Source organism: Phocoena phocoena, chromosome 3 (genome assembly GCF_963924675.1).
Source record: "Phocoena phocoena chromosome 3, mPhoPho1.1, whole genome shotgun sequence".
Taxonomy (NCBI): Eukaryota; Metazoa; Chordata; class Mammalia; order Artiodactyla; family Phocoenidae; genus Phocoena; species Phocoena phocoena.
Genome location: NC_089221.1, coordinates 150,721,930 through 150,744,692, shown reverse-complemented (window position 1 = coordinate 150,744,692; position 22,763 = coordinate 150,721,930).

Genomic DNA, 22,763 nt, shown 5'->3' with positions numbered 1-22,763 from the left:
AAGGTCAAATTCCCGTGCAAGTTGTTTATCACTGTGTTAAAATTTACTCCAAAACTATTCCCTGGTGGCCTAGTGGTTAGGATTCTGGGCTTTCACTGTCATGGCTCAGGTTCAATCCCTGGTCAGGGAACTGAGATCCTGCAAGCCACTCGTGGAGTGGCCAAGTAAAAAAAAAAAGTTACTGCAAAACTTAGTGGCTTAAACCAATTTTATACGATCTCAGAATCTCTGTGGCTCAGGAATTTGGAAATATCTTAGGTAGGTGGTTCTGGCTTGTAGGGGAGGTACGGGTAGGGGGTGTCTCTCAAGAGGTTGTTGTCAAGATGTTGGCCAGGGCTGAAGTTAGCTAAAAGCTGGGGGATCCACTCCCAAGATGGCTCACTCACGTGGCTGTTGGCAGGAGGCCTCAGTTCCTCATCAGGAACTCAGCCTCTCCACAGGGCTGCTTGAGTGTCCTCACAACATGGCAGCCACTGTCCTCAGAGTGAGTGAACCAAGAGAGAGACCAAGGAGCAAGTCACGGTGCCTTTTACATCCTCACCTCAAATGTCACGCAATGACACTTCCACCACATTCTATTCATTAGCAGGAAGTCACTTAGCACAGCTCACACTGACGAGTAGAGGAATCAGCTATACCTTTCAAAGTATGGAAGAGTTTGTGAACATATTTGAAAACTCCCAGAGCACCTTATATAAGATCGCAGTGTGGCTGAGCCAGAGGATAAGCCCCTGCTCTCAAACACAATACCGTCTTGCCTCACAGGGAACAACGAAAGGAAAACTTTTCTCCTATGTGTCCGGGAACGTAAACTCCAAGTACATCCTTTGAACAGATAATTATACAAAAAGGGTGTATATTGTAAAGGAAGTCTTGCATGAATCCTTCCAGAGATGGCCTGAGCCAGTGGTTTTCAGTGCGATCCCAATCAGCGGCAACAGCCTCACTTGGGAACTTGCTAGAAATGTAAATTCTTGGGCCCCACCCCAGACCTAGTGAGTCAGGAACTCTGGGCACGGGACCCAGCTATCTGGGTTATAATAAACCCTCATGGTGAGTTTGATGAACACCGGTGTTTAAGAACCACTGGTCTATGTATTTACAAGCAAAGCATCAAGCAACTTTCAGCTCCTTATGTGCTCCCGCCATCTAGAGTGTATTATGAATAAACTTTTGTACATCTTGAAATTACCTTGTAAGCATCACAATGATGGTGCATTGCATTATGCCTGAGTGAAAACCATGATGCCATGATATCTGTTGCCTGGCTTTGGTAATTTTTTTTTTTTTAATGTCATGGGAACTCTTCCCAAATGGAAGTATCCCACAGGTGCCTTGATCTCTTGGAGGTCCTGCAACTTGCCTACAGAGAAGTCATTCAAGATGGTTCGATCACAAGTCCTCTCATATGGCAGGGCCCACAGTATTTTCTTTTCAAGTTTAAGATCGTTCACCCCCGGGCTTCCCTGGTGGCGCAGTGGTTGAGAGTCCGCCTGCCGATGCAGGGGACACGGGTTCGTGCCCCGGTCCGGGAAGATCCCACATGCCGCGGAGCGGCTGGGCCCGTGAGCCATGGCCGCTGAGCCTGCGCGTCCGGAGCCTGTGCTCCGCAACGGGAGAGGCCACAACAGTGAGAGGCCCACGTACAGGAAAAAAAAAAAAAAAAAAAGATTGTTCACCTGTCGATACCCTGCAGTTTTTCCCCTTTCATGCAAAGGATGTGTGATCTCAGGATGTCATGGAAAGATCCTATGCCTGTTTGACTATTATTGGAACTTCTCATTTATGGAAATCTGATTGTGGTGTGTGAATTTTATTTGTTGAAATTATACTAATGATAATGACAATAGGAATACAGCAGTTGTACCCTATCTAAAGAAAACAGAATATGCTAAATTCTAATCCTGACAATTTAGGAAATGACTCTTTATTTTACCGAATTTATTCCAGGTAAAAAAGAGCTCCCTAGAGGCTTCCTTTAGCTGCAAGTCTCATGACCTTTAAGTATGATTCAATTTACAAAAAGCCATTATTCACTCATGCAGGGTTCTGGGAATGCATCCACATAATAAAGTGACGTTTGCTGGACAACAAAGGCATGATGGCAGTGCTGATGTCCTCAAGTTGTGTTAACACAAGCAACACATCTTACCTTTTTATATATCACACATATTAGAAAAGTAGTAACAAAGGTAAAACGTCCGACCTCATTCTTTTCTAGGCATTAGATCAACAAGAAAGAATCTGGGACTTCTGGGTATGTGTCAAAATATAGACACTGTGTGTGTGTATACATGTGTTTCTAGGGTACATTTCTATACCTGTAGCAAGTCTGTTCATGTGTGTTGTATTAGTCATCTATCGTTGTGTAACAAATCACCCCCAAATTTCGCAGCCTGAACAACAAACATTAACTCATACAGTTTCTGAGAGTCAAGAATCTGCAGTGACTTGGTTTTCTCTTCTAAAAAAGGTAAACATAAAACTACCATATGACCCAGCAACTCCACTCCTAGGTATATATCCAAGAGAATTAAAATCAGTTGTTCAAACAAAACTTTATACAAGAATGTTCATAGCAGCACTATTCACAATAGACAACAGGTGGAAACAACCCAAATGTCCATCCGCTGATGAATAGATCATCAAAAAGCGGTATACAATGGAATCTTATTGTCAGAAAAATATATGAAAATCTGACACATGCTACATTACAGATGAACCTTGAAAATATGATGCTAAGTAAAAGAAGCCAGACACAAAAGATTACATAATTCCATTTATATGAAATACGCAGAATAGGTACATTCATAGAGACAGGAAGCAGAGTAGGGTCATGGGGAGTGGAGGGAGACCACATCATGTGTACAGGGTTCCCACTTTCGGGTGATGGAAATGTTTTGGAACTAGATAGAGGTGATGGTTGCACAATATTTTGAATATAATAAATGCCACTGAATTGTACATTTTAAAATGGAAACTGTATCATTGTATCTTTTGTGAATTTTGTCTCACTTTGACACGGAAAAGGAAAGGAAAGAGAAAAGAACTTTCCCAAGGTCACACAGCTAATATATTGCAGGATTTGGACCTGGATGGTCTGGGCTCCAGAGCTGACACCTTCCTCAGATTGCGAGGAAACATATCAGACAATTAACAGAAGTTTCCTGGATGATGGGACTCAAGACATTCATATGTTCTTTTTAAAAATGCTCTGAAATTCCCAATTTTTCCTACTAATGATAATAAATAGTTGCAATGTAATGATGGGGATCTGTGGCTGTTGCACGTGCCAGCATATGACCAAAGGCTAGCCTTACTTACCTGATGTCATTAAGCAGGGTAATCAACACCTGGGACCCTCAATTTCTTTATCTATTAAAGATTTTGTGGGGCTCAGGTGACAGAAAGTGTGTGATAGGTCCAGCCCGGCTAATAGGGGATAAAGAGGAGGTCATGGGCATGATCAGAAAGAACTTGGGAATCGTTCCCATTGAGGTTCAAAACCACTCTCATTTATTGACTGTGATTTTGAGTAAGACCCTGCACATCTTTCGGGCTCAATAGGACCTACCCCCTGGGTTTTTTTTTTTTTTTTTTTTTTTTAGAATCAAGGGACAGCCCCTGCTAAGTGCCAAGCGCAGTGCCTAGTGCATAGCAGGTACTCAACAAAAAATAGCAAGTGTCACTGATAAATGTTTACTCCCTTCTTGCAAGGAGAGGGATGGGTGGTGTGTGGGAGACACTGAGGGGGGGGATGCACCTCTGCCCCTAACTTTCTGATACCAAGCTGTAAACGGTGTGTCCCATTCTCCCTAGGTATAAAGGAAACAGTCACACCCCAAGGTGGCTCCAGGGTCATTCTGTTCTGTGCCCTGCTTTGCCAACTGAAAGGGACACAAGGAGAGAATGGGGGAAATTGCAGCGCTAGGTGGGCAACCAGGCACCTGCTAAGTCTGCCAGGCTTTACAATGCTGGAATTTAAGAGTTGGGGCAGTTGTGGAGAACGACCAGGGTGCTTGAACTGGGGGCTGTGGAGGAGGGACTCAGAGACGTTTGTCCCAAGATCCACTTTACTCCTAAGATATTCGCCCCGAATGAGGTTACACAATCAATTGCAAAGATATAAAGGATGCGGTTCATCACGCAACATCAAACCTGGGTCAAACCTGGGTCCTATTTGCAAATTAATATACGTATTTTTCTAAATGTTGTCATCCGGTGGTTCATATGGACCGTGCTTGTATTTTTAAAAAGCACAAACTATTTTAAAATCAAGATCAAACTTACGACGCCAGTATTTTAAATATAGTTGAATATATTTTACTTGGTTCTAGCATTTCTTCTACTCTTCTTGTTTCTATTATTGCGGGAGCCTAGCAAACTGGGTGTGGCCAGGCCACTCGAGATGCCCGGGGCCGGAACAGCTCCACCCACGGCCTGGCGTCTTGGGAACGGACGAAGATCCGAGCCCGCCGGTGGAACGGATCTCAGGGCAAGCAGAGGGGATCTCAGGGGCCTCCGCACCTGACAGGCTCCCTACACCCTGGCCAGAGCCAGCGCAACAAAAGGCCCCGTGAAATGCAGCGGGAGAAAGGGCTGCAGCCCCCGTGGGATGGGAAACGCTGCTGCCAACCAGCCCCCGGGCCGTGCCGCCCTTGTCCCCGGAATGAACTCTCCCTCTCTGCGCCCAGCTAATGGCGGGGCGCGCGGCCGCGGCCCCTCTTCTCCCTCCCTTTAAAGAGAAGGGCGCGATTGTGTGGATTTCACAGTCTGAGCACAGCTGAAAGGGATAGAATTAAGTCTCCCTCACGGCTCTTTTCAAGGAGGCCGAGTCTGCGATTCGCCTTCATTCAGAATATATGAAGCTTTTGTGCGTCGGGGCCCCGGCAGCCGCGGCGGCCCCGCTCCCCGGCTGACTCTCTTTACAGTGGAAACGTACAGTAATTAACACGGGTTCCGCTCCCGCCCGCGCCCGAGTTAAAGGGGGCCGCCGCCTCCGAGCGCCTGGGAACCCGGGCCCGCAGCAAAGGCCCGCATTTGTCCACCTGAAAACGCCGCGGCGCATTTGTAACCGTGGCTTTGCGGCCTGAGAGCCATCCATTCTGCCTCCAAGCTGCCGGGCCGTCCGGGTGCGCGGTGGCCCCCGCATGTGTTGCTAATAAAAGCCAAGCGCGCCTCTTTACCAGGCGAGCCCGCGGCAGGGGGCATTGCCCGGGCTGGGGGAGGAAGCCCAGGGGCCGGCCCAGGTGACCCTTGGGGGCTTCCCCATCTCTGATTGTGAGGAGTCGTGATTCCGATGGGGCAGGACGGGTGTAGACAAAATACTTTAACCTTCCTCTATGGGAATTGTCACCATGAGATTAAAATTTAATTTAATTTAATTTATTATTATTATATATATATATTTTTTTGTCTAAAGGAGATGAAATCTGGCCCGAGTGGCTGAGGCCTGCCAATATTTTGGCTGTGCTTAGTTTTCAAGCTTCTGTTTTTGTCACTCTACTCGGATGATTCATGCTGGAAAGCATGTTGTATCATTTATCCAGTAATGCAGCCTAATAACCGCCCCCCCCCCTTCAAATACGTTCCTTAAAGAGCCAGAAGAATTCGTTCCTGTAGACTCAAGCCTATGTTCTTAATAAAGGCTGATTGAAGAAATGGAGCTCAGGGAGGAAAAAAAACGGTGGTAGAGAAGGGGGCTAAGTTTGCTGATGAAACTCCAACACTACCTGGTTGTCCCCTTCCTTCCCTCTCCATCCTGGTGGGATTAAAATATGTGGTTTAACACAAAGTTTGAATGCAAAGTTAATTTTTAAAAGCCATCCTTCTCCCAGTGTCAGCACTAGTGGGACGACGATGCTCAGTGTTGAGCTCTGTTAGGAGAAAAGCGGTGTATTAGACCAGTGATCACTGAAGTAGCTCAGTGCCTGCCCGTGTTTGAGGGTCACGGTGAGCAAGGCCTCCAGAACAGCGTTCAGTAGGCTCCTTGGGAGGTGGGTCACCTGCTTTGATGTAGAAGGGGCCTCTTAGAGCAGTCACCTCCATCTCTGGGAAAAATCTCCCCTTCATTTCAGCAAGGTTGGGGAAAGTAACTAGGCCCCCAGGCTAAAATGACAGCCCCCTCCCTGCCGGACAAGACTCATGATGAAGGCAGCAGGGCCTAGTGCTAAATTAAGCCCAAGGGCTCTGCCTGGGTTCAGCTGCTGGTGCCACTTACTCTGTGTGGCCTTAGACATGGGAAGTCCCCTTACTGTGCCTCAATGCCCTCCCCTGTAAAATGGGGATGACCTACCTACCTTTGTAGGTGTAGTGGCCATCAAATGATATAACACATGTTAGCTATTGGTTCATTTTTAATACTAACTTCCATGGGTTGAGCACCCACTCTGTGTTACATTTATCGCATCATTCCATCATCAATGGAGATTATTATCCCCATTTCACAGATAAGCAAACAGGTACAGAAAAAGAGAGGTGAAGGAATTGGCAACATGTCACACAGTGGTTCTAAGGGCCATGGTGCAATTTCGAGTCATCCTGGGAGCAGGGAACAAGGGAGAAATCTGGCCAACAGTGAGACAGGGTACGGTCTTCAAGGCTCTCTGTTGGTTGAGAAATGATTGTTAACCCTTTGAAAAGGGGCCTTAAAACCTATATGCGACTACAGTTTGGGTGGCAGAGCACAGCAGAGTGGCTAAGAGGCTTAGTTCTGGCATCAGAAAATCCTGGGTTCAACTCCCATTTCCACTAATTCCTAACTGGGTCACCTTTAGCAAAGTCCTTAATCTCAATCAACCTCAGACTCTTCATTTCTTTTTTCTTTTTTTTAAATAAATTTATTTATTTATTTATTTATTTATTTATTTTGGGCTGCCTTGGGTCTTCGTTGCTGTGCGCAGGCTTTCTGTAGTTGCAGCGAGGGGGGCTACTCTTCATTGCGGTGTGTGGGCTTCTCGTTGCAGTGGCTTCTCTTGTTGTGGAGCACAGGCTCTAGCTACATGGGCTTCAGTAGTTGCAGTGCGCAGGCTCATTAGTTGTGGCACACGGGCTTAGTTGCTCCGTGGCATGTGGGATCTTCCCAGGCCAGGGCTCAAACCCGTGTCCCCTGCATTGGCCGGCGGCTTCTTAACCACTGAGCCACCAGGGAAGCCCTAGTCATCTCTTAAGAGGGCATCACAGCAGTCCTTGCCTCAAGGGGTTCTTCCGTAGATTAAATCAGACAATGCACATCTGATTAGCTATTGCTCTTAGGCAACACTCATCCTACCTTCATTTGAACGGTGCTGATACTTGGTCCACCTGTAACAAACCTTTCTCACAGGCTGGGTGTTCTGAATTGTACAGCTAGAGGTTTATTTCTTAGCATGTTACATTTTACGTGTCAGTTTCACGTGCTTACTCATTTAATCCTCCCTCTGAAGCTGGACATCTAGTTACAGGCTGAGCAGGAAGTATTTCTCCTCTAGTCCCAATCCTTCCCCGCCTTCTTTCTGCAGAAGTTTCTGCTGAGCCCTCATCCCGGACTCGGTCCTGCCATAACCCTGACGTGACACCCTGACCTTGCCCTTCCTAACACTTAACACGCGCTCCACTCTAGTCTTCCAAGTCTGATTAGGGAGTTATGAAGACAGGCATCACACCAATCTCGTTCATGTCTCTATACGTGCCCAGACGGTGGCCTTGAATTTTATTCCCCACTAAAAGGGGCCAGTACTCCTTTGGAGAAATGGCTGATTCCATGTCTGAGGCAGGAAATGTACAAGGTGAGGCTGGATCATCCTTTACCAGAAAGCAAGGAGGCTTTCGTAGGTGATTGAAGTTATATTAAAAAGGCAGGAGCCAACTTAAAAAAAGCTCAAGTTGGTCAAAGAGGAATCACTTATGCATCCAGAAAATAACTGGAATAGATTGAAATACATATAATATGTTTAAAAAAACATGAGCCCACTGACCTTTGGAGAAGGCTATATGACCAACTCATTTTTCTGAAAAATGGCAACTAAAGAGAAAGGACGGAACATTCCTCCTGCCTTTACATACTACCTGTAAAGGGCATCCAAATAGTTGATGGAGAGGAAATTCTCTTTATGGAAGTATTATGGCTAATAAATGAATAGGGAATGATAGAATTAGGATGTCAATATTTCACAATCCCTAGTAAAGAAATGAATCCAGGAATTGATCATTAATAGCTTTAAATATCACCAAAAGCGAGACAATCAGCTGATAAGTGCCCTGTGATAGAAGAATATAACACCATCTAGAAAATAGTCTTTCCAGAAGTAGAGCTTTAATCTGATCAAGGCTGTAGACCTAACTGACCATTTGTAAGAATTACAGGGGACAGAGGAACCTGTTAAAGGATGCCATGGTCGTGCAGGAAGAAATCTGTGCGTGTCTGTGGGAAAACGTACAGACAAAAAGCCTGGTTTTCTCCATTGGAAGAAAAAAAAGGAGAGAGGGAGAGGGAAATCTCTAAGTTAAAAAAAAAAGACTTTCAGAGACATATCAACAGATTGCAATATATGCACCTTATTTCCATATCAGTTGCAGTATATTGTAATTTTTTTTTTAATTATGGGACAAAGAGATTTAAACACTGCCTGGATGTTTAATGATAGTAAGGAATAATTGTTAATTTTTAGTTGAGACAATGTCATTGTGCTTACATTTTTTTAATAATTTTGTTTTAATCTTTTAGAGATACACGTTTAAATATTTATGGGTTAAATAATATAATGCCTGAGATTTGTTTCAAAATAGTCCTGAAAAAGAGGAGAAATGGGTGGAAATGTTAATGTGTAACAAGATTGAGCATGAGTTGATGATTGGTAAAGTGGGTGACAGTAAGTGGAGTTCTTTATCCTATTCTCTCTCTTTTGTATGTGTTTGAAAATGTCCAGAATAAAAGGGGAAAAAGAAAAAAAAAAAAAAGTTGCAGGTATCAGCTTATGTCAGTTGAAAGAGATTTTGGGGAGTCAGGGAACTCTTAGGAAAAGGGAGGCCCATACTCTCCATGTAACTTTAGGTGGATTTCACATAATGAAAGAATGTGTTCATTCATCTGTTTGTGTTTATTTATTGTCTGTTTTCTCCGCTAGAATGAGTCCCACAAGGGCAGGCTCTTTGTTTTGTTCACTGGTTGTCCCAAGCACTGCCATTGTGCCTGGCACTGAGGGAGCGATCTGTAAAGGTGAATGTCCCTCACCTGGGAGGCTGGCATGTGTATTTCCATTTCACAGATGAAAACACTGAGGCATTCGGAGCTGATGTTCTTGCCCAGGATCACATAGCTGGTTAGTGGTGGGGCTGGGACACACACTCCAGTGTCTGTGAGGCTCCCCATCGAGTACCTTGTGGACAGGGCATCCCAGCCTGGTGCAGGAAGCTGAAAAGGAATCTAAAGGTTCTGGCATTTGTAAGTACATAGTGGTTATCCTTCCTCAGCCATTCTCCACGAAAAAGATGGAGAGTGGGAGAGGTGGGGATAAGAGTAGCTCACGTTCCTTAGGGCTGGACACCACTGTGAGCACTTGACCACAATGAACTCATTTAATACTTACAACTGGGGAGTTGAGTTCTACTATTATCCCCAGGAGACCAAGGTCCAGGAGCACATGCATTCTGAACCAGAGCCCAAAACCTTCATCCCGACATCAGACCCTTAACTCCTTCATTAAAGACCATTGAGAATTGGGCTTCCCTGGTGGCGCAGTGGTTGAGAGTCCGCCTGCCGATGCAGGGGACACGGGTTCGTGCCCCGGTCCGGGAAGATCCCACATGCCGCGGAGCAGCTGGGCCCGTGAGCCGTGGCCGCTGAGCCTGCGCGTCGGAGCCTGCGCTCCACAACGGGAGAGGCCACAACAGTGAGAGGCCCGCATACCGCAAAAAAAAATAAAAAATAAAAAAAGACCATTGAGAAATAAAACTGTATTGTCGAGTTGGATCAGGGGCTGTTGCTTCTGCTGGAGGCAGCACACATGTAGGCCTGAAGGTTGGACTCTCGGGACAGGCAGATGGAATGCTTATCTGACAGTAGCCACTGAACAGTAGGGGGACAGGTTACCGTCGGATAACTGTAGGACCACAGGGCTCTTGACTGTCTAGTCCTCTTCAGGGTCAGAAATCCCACAGTAAGTCCCTACTCAGGCAGGTCCCTTTCCCTCTCTGGGCCTCAGTTTCTCCATATTTCAAACCGAGGGAGTTGGACTCGACAGATGGTCCCAAAAGACACTGCACGCTCTGACAGCCTTTCATCAACCCTGCGATTCTATGATCCCACCACGGGAGCCGCGGCATGTCTGGGACGTCTCCACATCAAGCAGTTGGAGTCTCATTTTTAACCCCTCATAGATGTCTCTTACAAATTATCCAGGGTCATGGATTAGTTTAAATACAAAAGCTTCATTTCCTCTGCTTGGCTACTGTTATAAGGAATGATCAAAAGGAGTCAAGGAACAAACACAGTTGGCTGGAGAGAGAATGGCCGGGATGAACTGAGGGACGTTCTCTCCCTGGACCCCTCCGGGTTTGGAAATCTCTGGGGCCTGTAATTCACTGCTGCATTAGGCAGTGCTGAGATGAATCATAACATTTTGAGCCCTCAAAGAAAGGGAGAAGAAAGGACACAGAGGCCAGGGAGAGGGAAGTCTCAGTGTTTTCTCAGTTAAATACATGTTTTCATTGCAGCGTGATGGGTTGAGAGGAATGAATGGCCATGATTTAGTTATCTTTTGGATGGATGATTTTAAATGCATGTTGGAAACGCTTTCATGAGAGTGACTTTTAAAGCTGAGGCAGAGTGGAAGTCTTTGGTGGAGGAGCTGCTGCTTGTTTTGCAGAGGATGTAAAAGCCCAGGACCTTGAGATTCCTGATGCAGGCATTTTGTTTCTATGTTTTCCACTGGCACTCATTCACTTTCACCCCAGAATCCTTTAGATTGTCATCAGACACCTTGTCAAAAGAGCAGGGAAAACAGGGAGGCGGATTTTGCAAGGGGAGGGAGAGAGGATAGGAGGGGGAAAGGTGTGACTGTAGGATTCTTCAAGTCCATGCAGTGTTTATTTGGGGCTTTGAAGTGCCCATTACTATGGTGCCCATTACTATGCCCATTACTAGGGTGGAGGAGGGACGCTGAAGGATAGATAACCAGAGCTAGATAAATTATTAATTTTTTTTTTTCGAAAACTTAATGACAATCTTTACTGAGACTTTTGCAACCAAAGTTAGTCACTCGAAGGGCAAAATCACTTTGAGCGTGAAAAGTCTGCCTGTCCACATGCCAGGGATATCGACGAGAGCTAGATAAATTATTAAAACTTCTACTCTGGCTGACTGTTCACTGGCAAAATGGGTCACCTTTGGAAGTCTCGCTCAGTCACACCCACCTCCCTCAACGCTGAGAGGTTTAGGGTTATCACCCATATTATTCAAAACGGCACGAGGGAAAAAAGCTCGGTTAGTCCTTCGTTTGCACCCCACCCCTCCTGCACCGACACCCCAGCAGGTCCTGTCACTACCTGCTTAAAAACCTTGAGTGGCTACTCGATGCCCAAGATAAGGACCAGAATCTTCATCAAGAGGTACTAGGTTTGCCGCCACCCGCAAAGGGCTTTCTCCAGGTCAGGCATCAAGAGTAGCATTTTATATACGTTACCTCATTTTATCCTCACAGCATCATCCGAGATAAGTGCTACTGTCATCCACAGGTGGCACGTGAAGAAATCAAGTTCCAGAGAGGTTAAGTGCCTGGCCCAAGACTGGTGGAGCGAAGACTTGAACCCAGGAGCACTGACCTAGAGTCCAGACCCTTCCAGACCCCTCGTAAGCCCATTGGCTCCTTCTGGGCATCCAATCACCTGAACAAACCTGTGTCACCGTTTTCCATCTGTCTCAGTGCTCTCCCTTCCTAACTCCCTCTACCTGGAAAGGGAGACTAACGGTAAATAGTATTCTTTCCTCTCCTGTTCTCCTCGATATGAATATAGTGGAACCAAAAAGAAACCAAAACAGAGCAACCGGTAGCCCCTGGGTGTGGTGGAGTTTATTCCTGCTTTATCCCACCTGCTAGCTTTGCCTGGGGAGTTTACGGATCAGTTGGACATCTGTGAAGCCGATCCTCACGGAAGAGCTAAAATTGTAGTAAGCAAGCACCCAGCCACCACCATCACCACCACCGCGCACCTGCCAGGATCCACCTCTAGAGGCTGGGCAGATGGTACCACGTTATCCTACCCCCGACCCCAATCTCCCAGCTATAGTGACTGACTTAGCCCCTAACTCCTTTGAAAAATAAATCGTGTGTACTTTAGCTTGAATTTTCTGTCTGCAGTGGAAGTCTCAACTCTTTTGAGAGACTTGGGACCCTCCCCCGACTATAAGCCTCTCCTTCGTGCTCCACCTGCCTTGAAGAAAGAAAGTAGGTGACAGAACTTTGTAGAGTGGTGCATTATTGCCACTCCTGACTCACTGGTTGTGAAATGGGCTCCAGGCAAGCTTTACAGTAACAATACCCCGTGTCTGCCATGCAGCCTCCCATCCATGTAGAGTAGCTGGGGTTACCTGGCTTCTTGAAATCCCCTAAAAACCCAAATAAATGAACCAACACAATCAACCCGGAGCCCTCGCCATCACAAAGTGCTCTTTGTTCATTTATTTTACGTGAGTCATTTAGTTTTCATTTATGATCATATTTCATAATCTACCAGCAAACGGCCTGCAGTTCGTGAGAAGTGATGAAGGGCCGGTCACGTGAGACCTCATTCTGGCCCAGAGTTTAGAAATCTGGGCTCTGATAAGTGCAGGGCAACTGTCAGACTTTGGGGGAGATTTTTACACTCTATGAATTAGTAACGTGTGAAACGGTCAGGTTTGTTTACAACAACCTCAAAAATCAAGGTACCTTTCACAAAGGCTTATTGCAGCCCCAGATCTGGGCCCTGTGACCTGTGTTATTATGTCCTCCAGAAAATCACAGCCCTCCCTCAACCTCTAAAGAGACTTTGAGTTGAGCGCAGTTCAGGGTAGTAAGGGTGACACTTTTTACTCTGAAATGAATAGTTTTTAATTTCCCACTTGATTCCTAGAAGTGTTATTTTACTTTAAAACCCTATCACTTGTCTCAAGGGAGCTGGAGAATATTAATTATGCCTTAACTATGCCTCTGAGAAGTACATCTCAGGGCTGCAGAAGCAGGGACCATAGGTCCCATATTAAGAAAGAGAAAACAGAGGCTCTGAAGACAATAAAAGAGAGACTGTCATACTGAGTGAAACAGGTCAGACAGAGAAAGACAAGTATCATATGATGTCACTTATATTGGTAAAAAAGAATGGTACAAACGAAATTATTTACAAAACAGAGATAGAATCACAGATGTAGAAAACAAACTTATGGTTACCACGGGGGAAAGGGGGCGGGGGGATAAATTGGGAGATTGGGGCTGACATATACACACCACTGTATATAAAATAGATAACTAATAAAGACCTACTGTATAGCACAGGAAACTCTTCTCAATACTCTGTAATGACCTATATGGGAAAAGAATCTTAAAAAGAGTGGATATGTGTATATGTATAACTGATTTACTTTGCTGTACACCTGAAACTAACACATTGTAAATCAACTATACTCCAATCAATTTTTTAAAAATTTCTTCTGGAGATTCTCCTCTCCTTCCAAAGTAGCTGGCAGATCAGAGCCAGAACCTGCCCCTAGAACTCCTGTGAGTGAATGCGTTAATTAACCTCTGGACCGCCCTGTAAAACAAACTCTAAAGAAGTGTCCTACATCCGCTTAGACCATTTCATAACTCAGGAGAGTTTCATTTAATGCAATGCTTTAAACATTTTTTGCCCATGAAATATAAGGACAAGCAGAACTGATTCTACAGAGTCTGGCTAACATACCAGTCAGGGTCGTGAAAGTTTCTTTAATATTCATCTGTGACCAGTCATCGCAGACTTGAACCAAATCAAGAATTTTTTATAACTGCCTTGATAGCACTACCTGGCCCATCTTGCCAAATGCAAATCATTTTTATTGTCTTGGTGAACTGAAGCAATTTTTTAAAAGCTTGAACTCATGGTAAACCTACATATTTCCTAAAATTTCAAAAATCAGCAAAACCCAGAGCTTCCAAGCGTTCCCAGAACTCTTCTGTCGTTTGGTAAAACATTCACTTTCATTCATTCAATAAACCCTGTGCTTACTGAGCACCTTCTAGGGCCAATGCACTGTTGAAAGCACTAAAGATACAGTTCAGAACCAGACAGAACAAAACTTTGCCCTCTGGGCTTCCTATCTCTTATCCCACTGCTAATCCCTGCCTTGGTTTACATGTAAAGTGAGACTCAGGGAGCCATCAGTGGCTGGTTTGGACTTGAACTCAGTAACTCAGGCATCTCATTTGATGGTCTTTGGTGGAAGCCCCAAAATATCAATAAAAAGAGGGGCAGAGCCAGAGCAATCTTTCTGTAGGAGAGTATGATGGGGTTGGAGACGTTGCCTAGCAGGCATGCTATTTTTACCAAGATGGCATGTTACAAGATGAATAAAAATAGCAAAGTTTTCTGGAAAAAAGAAGTGCTTTTGCTCACACTTTCTCTGAGCTTGGGAAAATATTATTTGTTCAGATCAAATAATAGACACATATGTTTTTAATTTGGAGTGGCTGCAGGACATGGATGGATATTACTGGGGACCAAAATCCATGTGCCCATTCTGGTGCTCTTGATCAGGCTGCCTCTTTCATTGAGCTAATAGCGTTTAAAGTATAGGAGACCTAGATTTCAGGTCGCTCAGAAATCAACTTTCCGAGGTCTGCTTGAGCTCAGATCAGCTGAACTGAACTGGAAATGTAACTATACCCCACCCCCGCTTTTTTCCCCCATATTGTTCTTCCACACAGCTCCTATGTAACTTTGAGCAAGCTGCCTCCACTCTGAAACCCTTGTACAATATGATCACAAAATTCCCTTCTACCCTAGCATTTAATGGTGTAGTTCTTCAATGTAATTCTACTCCTCGTTCAAGATATTAGCCTGCAAGGTCATTTTGCTTCAGATGACAACTTCTTATTTTAAATCAATTCAGAAACCCAAGGACCATCTCTTTCATCCTGGTTTCTGTTCCCGTAAGTCACAAACCCCAAATTCTTGATAAAACAGGGAATGCTCTACAATAACAGTTTTGAGACCATGATCCTTGGATTCCAACCGTTCAAATCCCAGCTCTGCCATCCACCAGCTGTGAGACCACTGGCAAATTACATGAGCTCTCAGGGTCTCAGTTTCCTTATCTATAAAATGGGGTGACATATATTTGTGCTGCTATTCGCATTAAAATGAAATTAGGGATCTACATCCTAGCACATAGGAAGTGCTCATTTAATTCAGTTATTCTCCAAGGAGATGAACAACATCATCTTTTTCTTCTTAGTTGTAGTATATTTGAATAATTCTGTTTGGAGAATTTCAGGAAGATCCTGGGCCATGTAGGGATCGATGTTCGGGATCACAAGGTATGTGCTGAGACTCAGCGAAAAAAAGATCTTAACTTGCTACTGATTTAAGGAGAAGGGGGGCTTAGTTTTCATGCCGTCGATTTTGAACTCCAAAGAGACATCACACGATTTTTTACTTATCTTGTTTTAAAGAGCACATGATTTCCCTTTTCTAGACCCTGACTTAGCCAGGGATGTCATGTAGAGGAAAAGTTGGACACTATTGCCCCTGAAAGAGACATTTGAATCCGGCTCAGTTTTCATCACAGTTGGGAAATCTGCCTTCCTTCCCCTAATTGCTTCCTTCCCTCTAAGACCTAATTTCCTTGGCACTCTCCTGCTACTTGCAAGGGAAAAATCAGTTTTACTTTCTCATCAAAGTGGGCTGTGTCTTAGTGCTACCTACACGGGGCAGAGAAGTCCCTAACCCTAGGAATAATAGATCTGCAAGTCCAGCCGCAAAAGCAAAGCCACCTCACACTGCCCTCTTCCCGCACCCCCTGGAAGGCACTGACACGGCAGACACGTTGCCCCACCCTCATCTCACCCCACAGTGGGATGACTTCACTGCCCAGTTGCTTTCCTGGAACTCTCAAGTCCGAGATCATATTCCCCACACCCACCCCTGGGATTTTTTACATTGTCTTTTTGGTTCCTCTCTGTTCCCATTGCTAAACAAAGAGAAATCCAACCGGAAAGACTAGAAGGGGTAAGTGGCTGATGTGGTGGGAAGGAGGGGGAGAGGGACACTTTGCAGCCCTCTGACTTTCCCTAAATTGGCCAATTTCACATCAGTAAGTGCCTCATCCATCACCACCACCTTTCAGGTGATTTTCTGTGATGGAATTTCGGGAGGGGAGGCACTTAGCGTCTTACACACAATTCCTTTACAAAGTCAGTTTTTCCATCATCAAGCATTCTCAGCGTTCAAATAAAAATAGGCAGAGCTTTGCTACTAAAATAGCTCTTTTTATATCAGGCCCTGCAACCCAGAAACCCTTTTCAGGGACCTGTATACTTTCTCGAGTCAAAAAAAACCCAAAAAAAACAAAAAAACGGCAAGCTAGACAGACTTCTAGTCCAGTGAGGACTTAACCTCCGCCCCCCACCCACACCCCACCCCGTGCACAAGGAAGCTACACAATTATCTGTCAACCTGGCTCTGCTTCCTCGCTGCTTGACCTTAGGGAAGTGGCCTCGCCTCTCTGAACACCCTTATTTTCTATGACATGTGGATAATAATAATACCCCATCTATTGCTCTGAGGGCCAAACGAGGATGAGGGTATTTTGGACACCGTCATGTATTTTATAACAAAATCTAAGGGATTAAGAAAGGGTATGGCATACATAAAGTCAATGGCTGACTTTAGATGACTCTTGCCCCTTTCATCTTTTTTTTTAATTAAAGTATCGTTGACTTACAATTTTATATTAGTTTCAGGGACACATCGTATCTTTTTTTTAATTTAGAAGAGCTCTTAATAAGAACTAATACTAATAAGTATAAAATTCTAGGTAATGAATCTTAGGTAATTAAACTTACATCATAACGGGCAATTTTTTCTTTTACAGTGGAATATAAAATGCATATTCTAGTTTATGGCATCTTTGTTTAGTTGAAATACATTATATATCCTTAACACACCTGATTCTCTCACACGCTCTCGCTCTCTCTCTATTTAGATGCTATATCCTGCTCTTTTCACTTAACATTTTATGTCAATATCATTGCAAACTGACCTAAGCCAGTCTGGCCATTTGGCCTCACACAATAAGTCGGTGTCACCTGCTTCATCCTTGTTTAGATGTATAACTGTTATCTCTCCGTGAATGGGAAACTACGTAAAACATAGACGTAATGCGCTCTTTTTAAAGCTAAGGCTCTTGATAGGAGAGTTTAGTGTGATGGAAATAGCTGGAACCGACGTGACTTTCTGGGCTCTGAGCTCATCAGCTGTGTGATTCAGCCTTGCAGTGCCCCCTCTCTGGGAACTTCGCTGTCTGAGGTTTGTTTTTCTGCTCTGCGACAATGAGAGAAGCCACAGTTCCCGAATTGCAGGGTAGCGCCGGAGGTAAAGAGTGTAACAGGGAGTCAAGGATGGCATTCAGGCAGGAGACATGTCAGAACCTCAGTTTGAGGGTGCCCTCCCCACAGCTCACACCGGAGCTCAGGCCCCAGTGTCCTCATCTGGAAAACGGCATACTTCCCAGAGTTGGTGAAAGGAATAAATAAGCTCCCATAAGAAGTACCTGGCTTCAGGTGTTGGTCCGCACACCTTAGTGCCAGGGCTCCAGGTGAATCTTTCTCCTCTGGGAGGCACTATCGCCTCGTGCTTTTACCCATAGCCCGTGGAATTGCCGGGTCACAAGTTCCCGTCCCAGAAGGGCCAAGGCCTACCTTTGCCACCTGGGGAACGTTGAAGAATAAACCTAAGAAAGTTCCCTTAATTCAAATGGAGATGCTAACACCTCCCAGACAGAGAAGGTGGTGAGACTCCAAGGAGGTGTAAATCGCTGAGCACCAGTGTCTGGCACTTGGGATGCGCTCAATAAAAGGGGACTGTTATTATCTGCTTGGCTTGCTCCTCTGGGCGTCGAGGTGTAAGTTTAATGATGGGAAGGGGGTTGGGAGTGGGATGCGGGGCGCCTGGTCGGCTGAGATCTCCTGGGCCAACGGGCCAGGCCGGTGTCAGCGCGCATTTATTGATGGCAGGTATTTGGGGAGTAATTGAGCGCGGCGGCCGGCCCGGGGCGAGAGTGGGCCTCCACGAGCAATTAAATGTGATTAGGCCGAGACCTTCAGGATCCAGCTGGGTGATTGATAACCCGGCCGCATTCCTGCAGGGCCTGCGACATCAAACGGGCGGCCGGCAGCGGGCGGGGCAGAGGGGCCGCGCGCGGGGACCTGGCCCTTCTCCGTCAGGCGGCTGACCTTCTCGTCCGCGACGCCCAAGGTCCCAGGGAGAAACCCAACGACGGGCCGTCCTCCCGCTCAGGGGTCTCTCTCTTACTGGCTTGCCAGGTGCAGCAGGGGCGGGAAGGGCACAGAAGGGATGAGGTGACCAGGAGCCCCCTGCGCTAGAGCGTAGCGCCCGGAGGAGCAAAGGCGGCTCGCGCTAGCTGGGCTCCCGCAATCCGGTACGGAATCTCCGGAATTGGGGAAGAAAGAATAAAGACAGAGAACGAGAAGGGGGAAATTGGTGGAATAAGAATAAATAGAAAACGGAAAAGTATTGAGAGGTACAGTGGAGTAGCAAAATGACAGGAAAAGAAGACAAGAAAAGAGGAGAAAAAGAGAAAGTTAAAAATGAGAGCCTGAAAAGGAATTATATAGACCGCTGATAAAAATTAAAAAGATAGAGAGTGGGACAGACATGAAAAAGAATGGAAGGAGGAAAGCAGTAAATAAAAGCGCAAAAAAAAAAAAAAAAAAAGATAAAGTGAGGGGTGGGCTAAAGATGAAAGACAAAAGAATGGGGAAAACAGGGGAGGTAAAGGAAAAAGCCAAAAGGAGGCAGCGCTGGTGAAGGAGGTTGTCCCTTCCTCGCTTCACCTCCACCCTCACCCCAGTCCCTGCCTCAATCTCAGTCAATTCTTTGCCCAGAGCTAAATGCTGCCTGGTGCCTGGGAGACCTGGCATGTGCCCCCAGCAGCTTGACTCTGGCCCAACCCAAGCCCCAGGCCAGCTCCTTCCCCCCTCCAGGCTGGATGAGGGGCAGCTCTCCCCACCCCAAGCCCAGAGTGAGCAGTGGGCTCCCTGCACCCCAATTCTGGCCCCACAAGCCATAAATCACAAGTGGAGGTGCGGGGGGGTTCCCGGGGCCATTGCCATCGGAGTCTCTGGAGCCAGAGAACAATTTCTGTCTGTGCTGACTCCACAGACAGGATCAAAACAGCATGAAAGAAATCAGAGCGAGAACGTCGTCAGCAGGAGCTGGACTTCTAAAACCCCCTTCCGCCCCCATAGGCTTCAATATTAAAAAACCCCCTAGGAGCCTCAGACACTGTATTAATTAGTGCAACCACCCATGAAAAGTTGGGTTTGGAGCGGCATTCTTTGCCCTGTGTGAAAAACCAAGTCTAATAAACAATTGTTAAGTTGGCCTGTTGCCGCTGGTAAATTACATAGCATTAAAAAAATAATGCTTTTCATATTAGGCACTAATTAAAGGTTGGGACAGCTTTAAAACAAGAGAGGGAGGGGGGAAATCAAAGAAAATATAAAAATGTTCTTTCAAGAGTTATGGGAGGTTAATAAAGTAGGTCTGTTAGAGTGAGCCTACTTTGCCCCTAGCTACAGCCAAACTGGAGCCACCACAATTGGGTCTCAATAAGATAATGATATTCTTTTCTCTACTATTAAAAGCCTCCCAGTGCAAACTTAAAATGATTTATTTAATTTAGGAAATTATGAGGTGTAACTTCAAAGCCCGAGCCGTTAGTAATGGAAAATACCAGGTTGTTTAAAATTATAATAATAATTGTTTGGAGGACTCAGGACATCAAAGTGTTTTCATCAACAAATGCAGAGTGGTCCGGAGGAGGTTGGAAAGAGTCAGAGGAGGTGGATGGAGTTTAGATTTGATTATTATGAACCTTATCAGGGCAGGATTCAGGATTCCCGCAGCCTGGTACTCTGTTCTGCTTTGAAGCAGGCTATTTTGGAAAGTAATTTTACTGCTTTTTATTTAGTTCCTAGCAGGGAGGAGGTGAGACGGGTTGCTGGGCGTGGGAGAGGGGTGGAGGGGTCCCGGAGGTGACATCAGACTTTCCTCATTGCCCTCTGACCGATTTCATTAAAAAGACCTACAGCATCACCAATCTGGAAATTTTTTTTTCTTAAGTTACATTGAAGGGGAAAACAGGCACAATCAACTTCACCAACTGAGGCCTGTGATTTCAGGGAGGGGTGTGTGTGTGTGTGTGTGTGTGTGTGTGTGTGTGTGTGACGTGGGTTCTTTTATAAATGAGGTTTATGTTTATTCCAAACCCAGCAGTGGAGAGGGAGTGGGGGTGGGGAAGTGGCCTCTCCAACCCGTGGCAAATGAGCTGCTTTTATGGCAAAGAATGGCCGTGGGAGTTTTCATTCGGTCAGACAAGGTTCTGCTCAAAGGCAGGGATCCTCTTTTCAGTCGGGTCAGGCAGACGTTTTACCAGCGCCTGCTCTCATCCAGCCAGGCCTTCGCTGCCTACCTCCTGTCGGCCTTGCCCCAGCATCACCTCCCTGGGGCTGCAGGGGGGAGGGTGGTCAGGCTGAGCCCCAGGCCCCCTGTGATTGAGAAGCTGGGCCCCTGTGTGGGGAGCCCCTTACAGCAATGAGGGGTGGGGAAGGGGATGCAGAGAGGGGCTCCAGAGCTGGGCTGCGCTAGGATCTGGGCTGGGGCATCTGGAGAGCTCCCTAGGGCCCAGCACCCCGCAGCTCCTCTGAGACAGCTCCTTCAGGGACCCCCTTTGCCAGACTTTATGCCCACCACCAGGCTCACACTTAGGTCTGAATTCTGCTGCTGCCCCTTGCCGACTCTGGGACCTTAGTGAGCCACCTCTCTGAGCCTCAGTTTCCTCAGCTATAAAATGGCATCAATAATACCTCCCCAAGGGTGTGCAGCGACTAGATGAGATGAGCCAGAAGATGCCTAGTTCTGTACCTAGCAAGAGCTCAATAAATGGGATCTCCTCTCCTTCTGTCCCCTCTTTCCTGAAAGCAGGGCCGTCTTTCTGGGAAGTTTTAGATAAAAGCATTGAGAAGTACGGGAGGACTGGGGGGGGGGGGGGGGGAGTTGTGTGCCAGGCTCCCGGCAGTGCAGGAGACGATGGCCAAAGCCGGCACAGTGGCATCTTCGGTTTTCATTTCCAAGGCGCGGCTGCGGGGTCCTTGGTGAGACAGGGTCCTTCTGTCGCCCCAGGTGGTTAGCCTGGTCCCTGAAACTCCTGGTATGCCAAGCCCGACCTAAGCGGAGACCGTGGCGACCGCCAAACCTAATGCTGGGCAGGCGGTTCGGAGGGAGCCCCAGAACAAGGCGCACCCGGCGGGCCCGCGGACCTCTGGCCGTTGTCTGGGCCCCGGCAACCCGGCCGCGTCCTCAACGAGGTAATCCCATCCGCCCAGGAGCGCAGGGGTGCGTGTATCGGCGCCTGAGCGACTCTTTTTCCCTGTCCCGGCCTCAGTTTTTCTTTGGGATTTAGGGTGATTGGGGTAATGCGCAGGCGCTTAGATGGTTTCCAAATCCACCCGGCTGACCACACAGGACGCAGCCCGGTTCTCCGAAAAACACTCTAGCCTGTGACCCCCTCCTCCCGGGGGCAAGCTGAGTCTTAACCCAGAGTCGGCGTCTCCGGATCCCCCACCCCGGGCTGAGATTGCCCGAGGCTGCGGGGTCCGAGAGGCTCCGGGAAGGAAGCTCGCGGTGGACGGGCTAATTAGGGCCCCAATTTGGCGGCTGATGACGAAACCGGGAACGGCTTTGGCCTTTGGAAAACGTATCCCACAAATGAGGATGGCTGGGGTGGCCCAGCGGGATGGCCAGGGCACACTCAGGGAGGTTTGGGACGTTCCTGCTGTTCACTCCAGCTCGGGGGCCGAGCTGGAAGAAATCGGTCGGACCCCAGCTTCGGAGCAGATCCCTGGGTTTGGATCACACTCCGTAGGAGAAACTCACCGACCGACCTTGGGAGCCTCTAACCCACCGGAAAAATGGAGTTTCCGGCGCCCACCTCTAAACTGGGAGTCGGCACAAAGGAAACTGGGACTAAAGCGCTAGTCCTAGTAGGTGCCAGGTGCCAATCTCCCCACCGCTCAGGCTCCGCAACAGGAAGTTCTCGACTCCCTTCCAACTTGTTCCCAGGACACTCGAGCTTCTCATCCGAAAACAGCCCTCGGAAAGTTATCATCAACGGCCACTTGGTTTCTTTGTGCGACAGAAAGTGGAGTTTAAGATTCTTCCCCGCCTCCCCCACCCATTACCAATTTATTTTCATGGTGATGCCTCAAAACCCAAGCCTGACCCCCGTTCTGTAACCAGTGGAAAGGCAGGCTGCAAAGCAAAGGGAACTTGAATGAACTACCTTCCCCGCTACAAACCGAAAAAGAGCATTTGTTCAAGGCCGATCTCCTTGGAAGGAGCTAGGAATGGTAAACGGAATGTGATTTGACACAGTCCTGAAAAGGGCAGCAGGCATCCACCTACCCCCCTCTCCCCCTCAGTGAACGCATCTAGTTACCATCTACATTTGCAAAGAACTATATAGGTCCCTT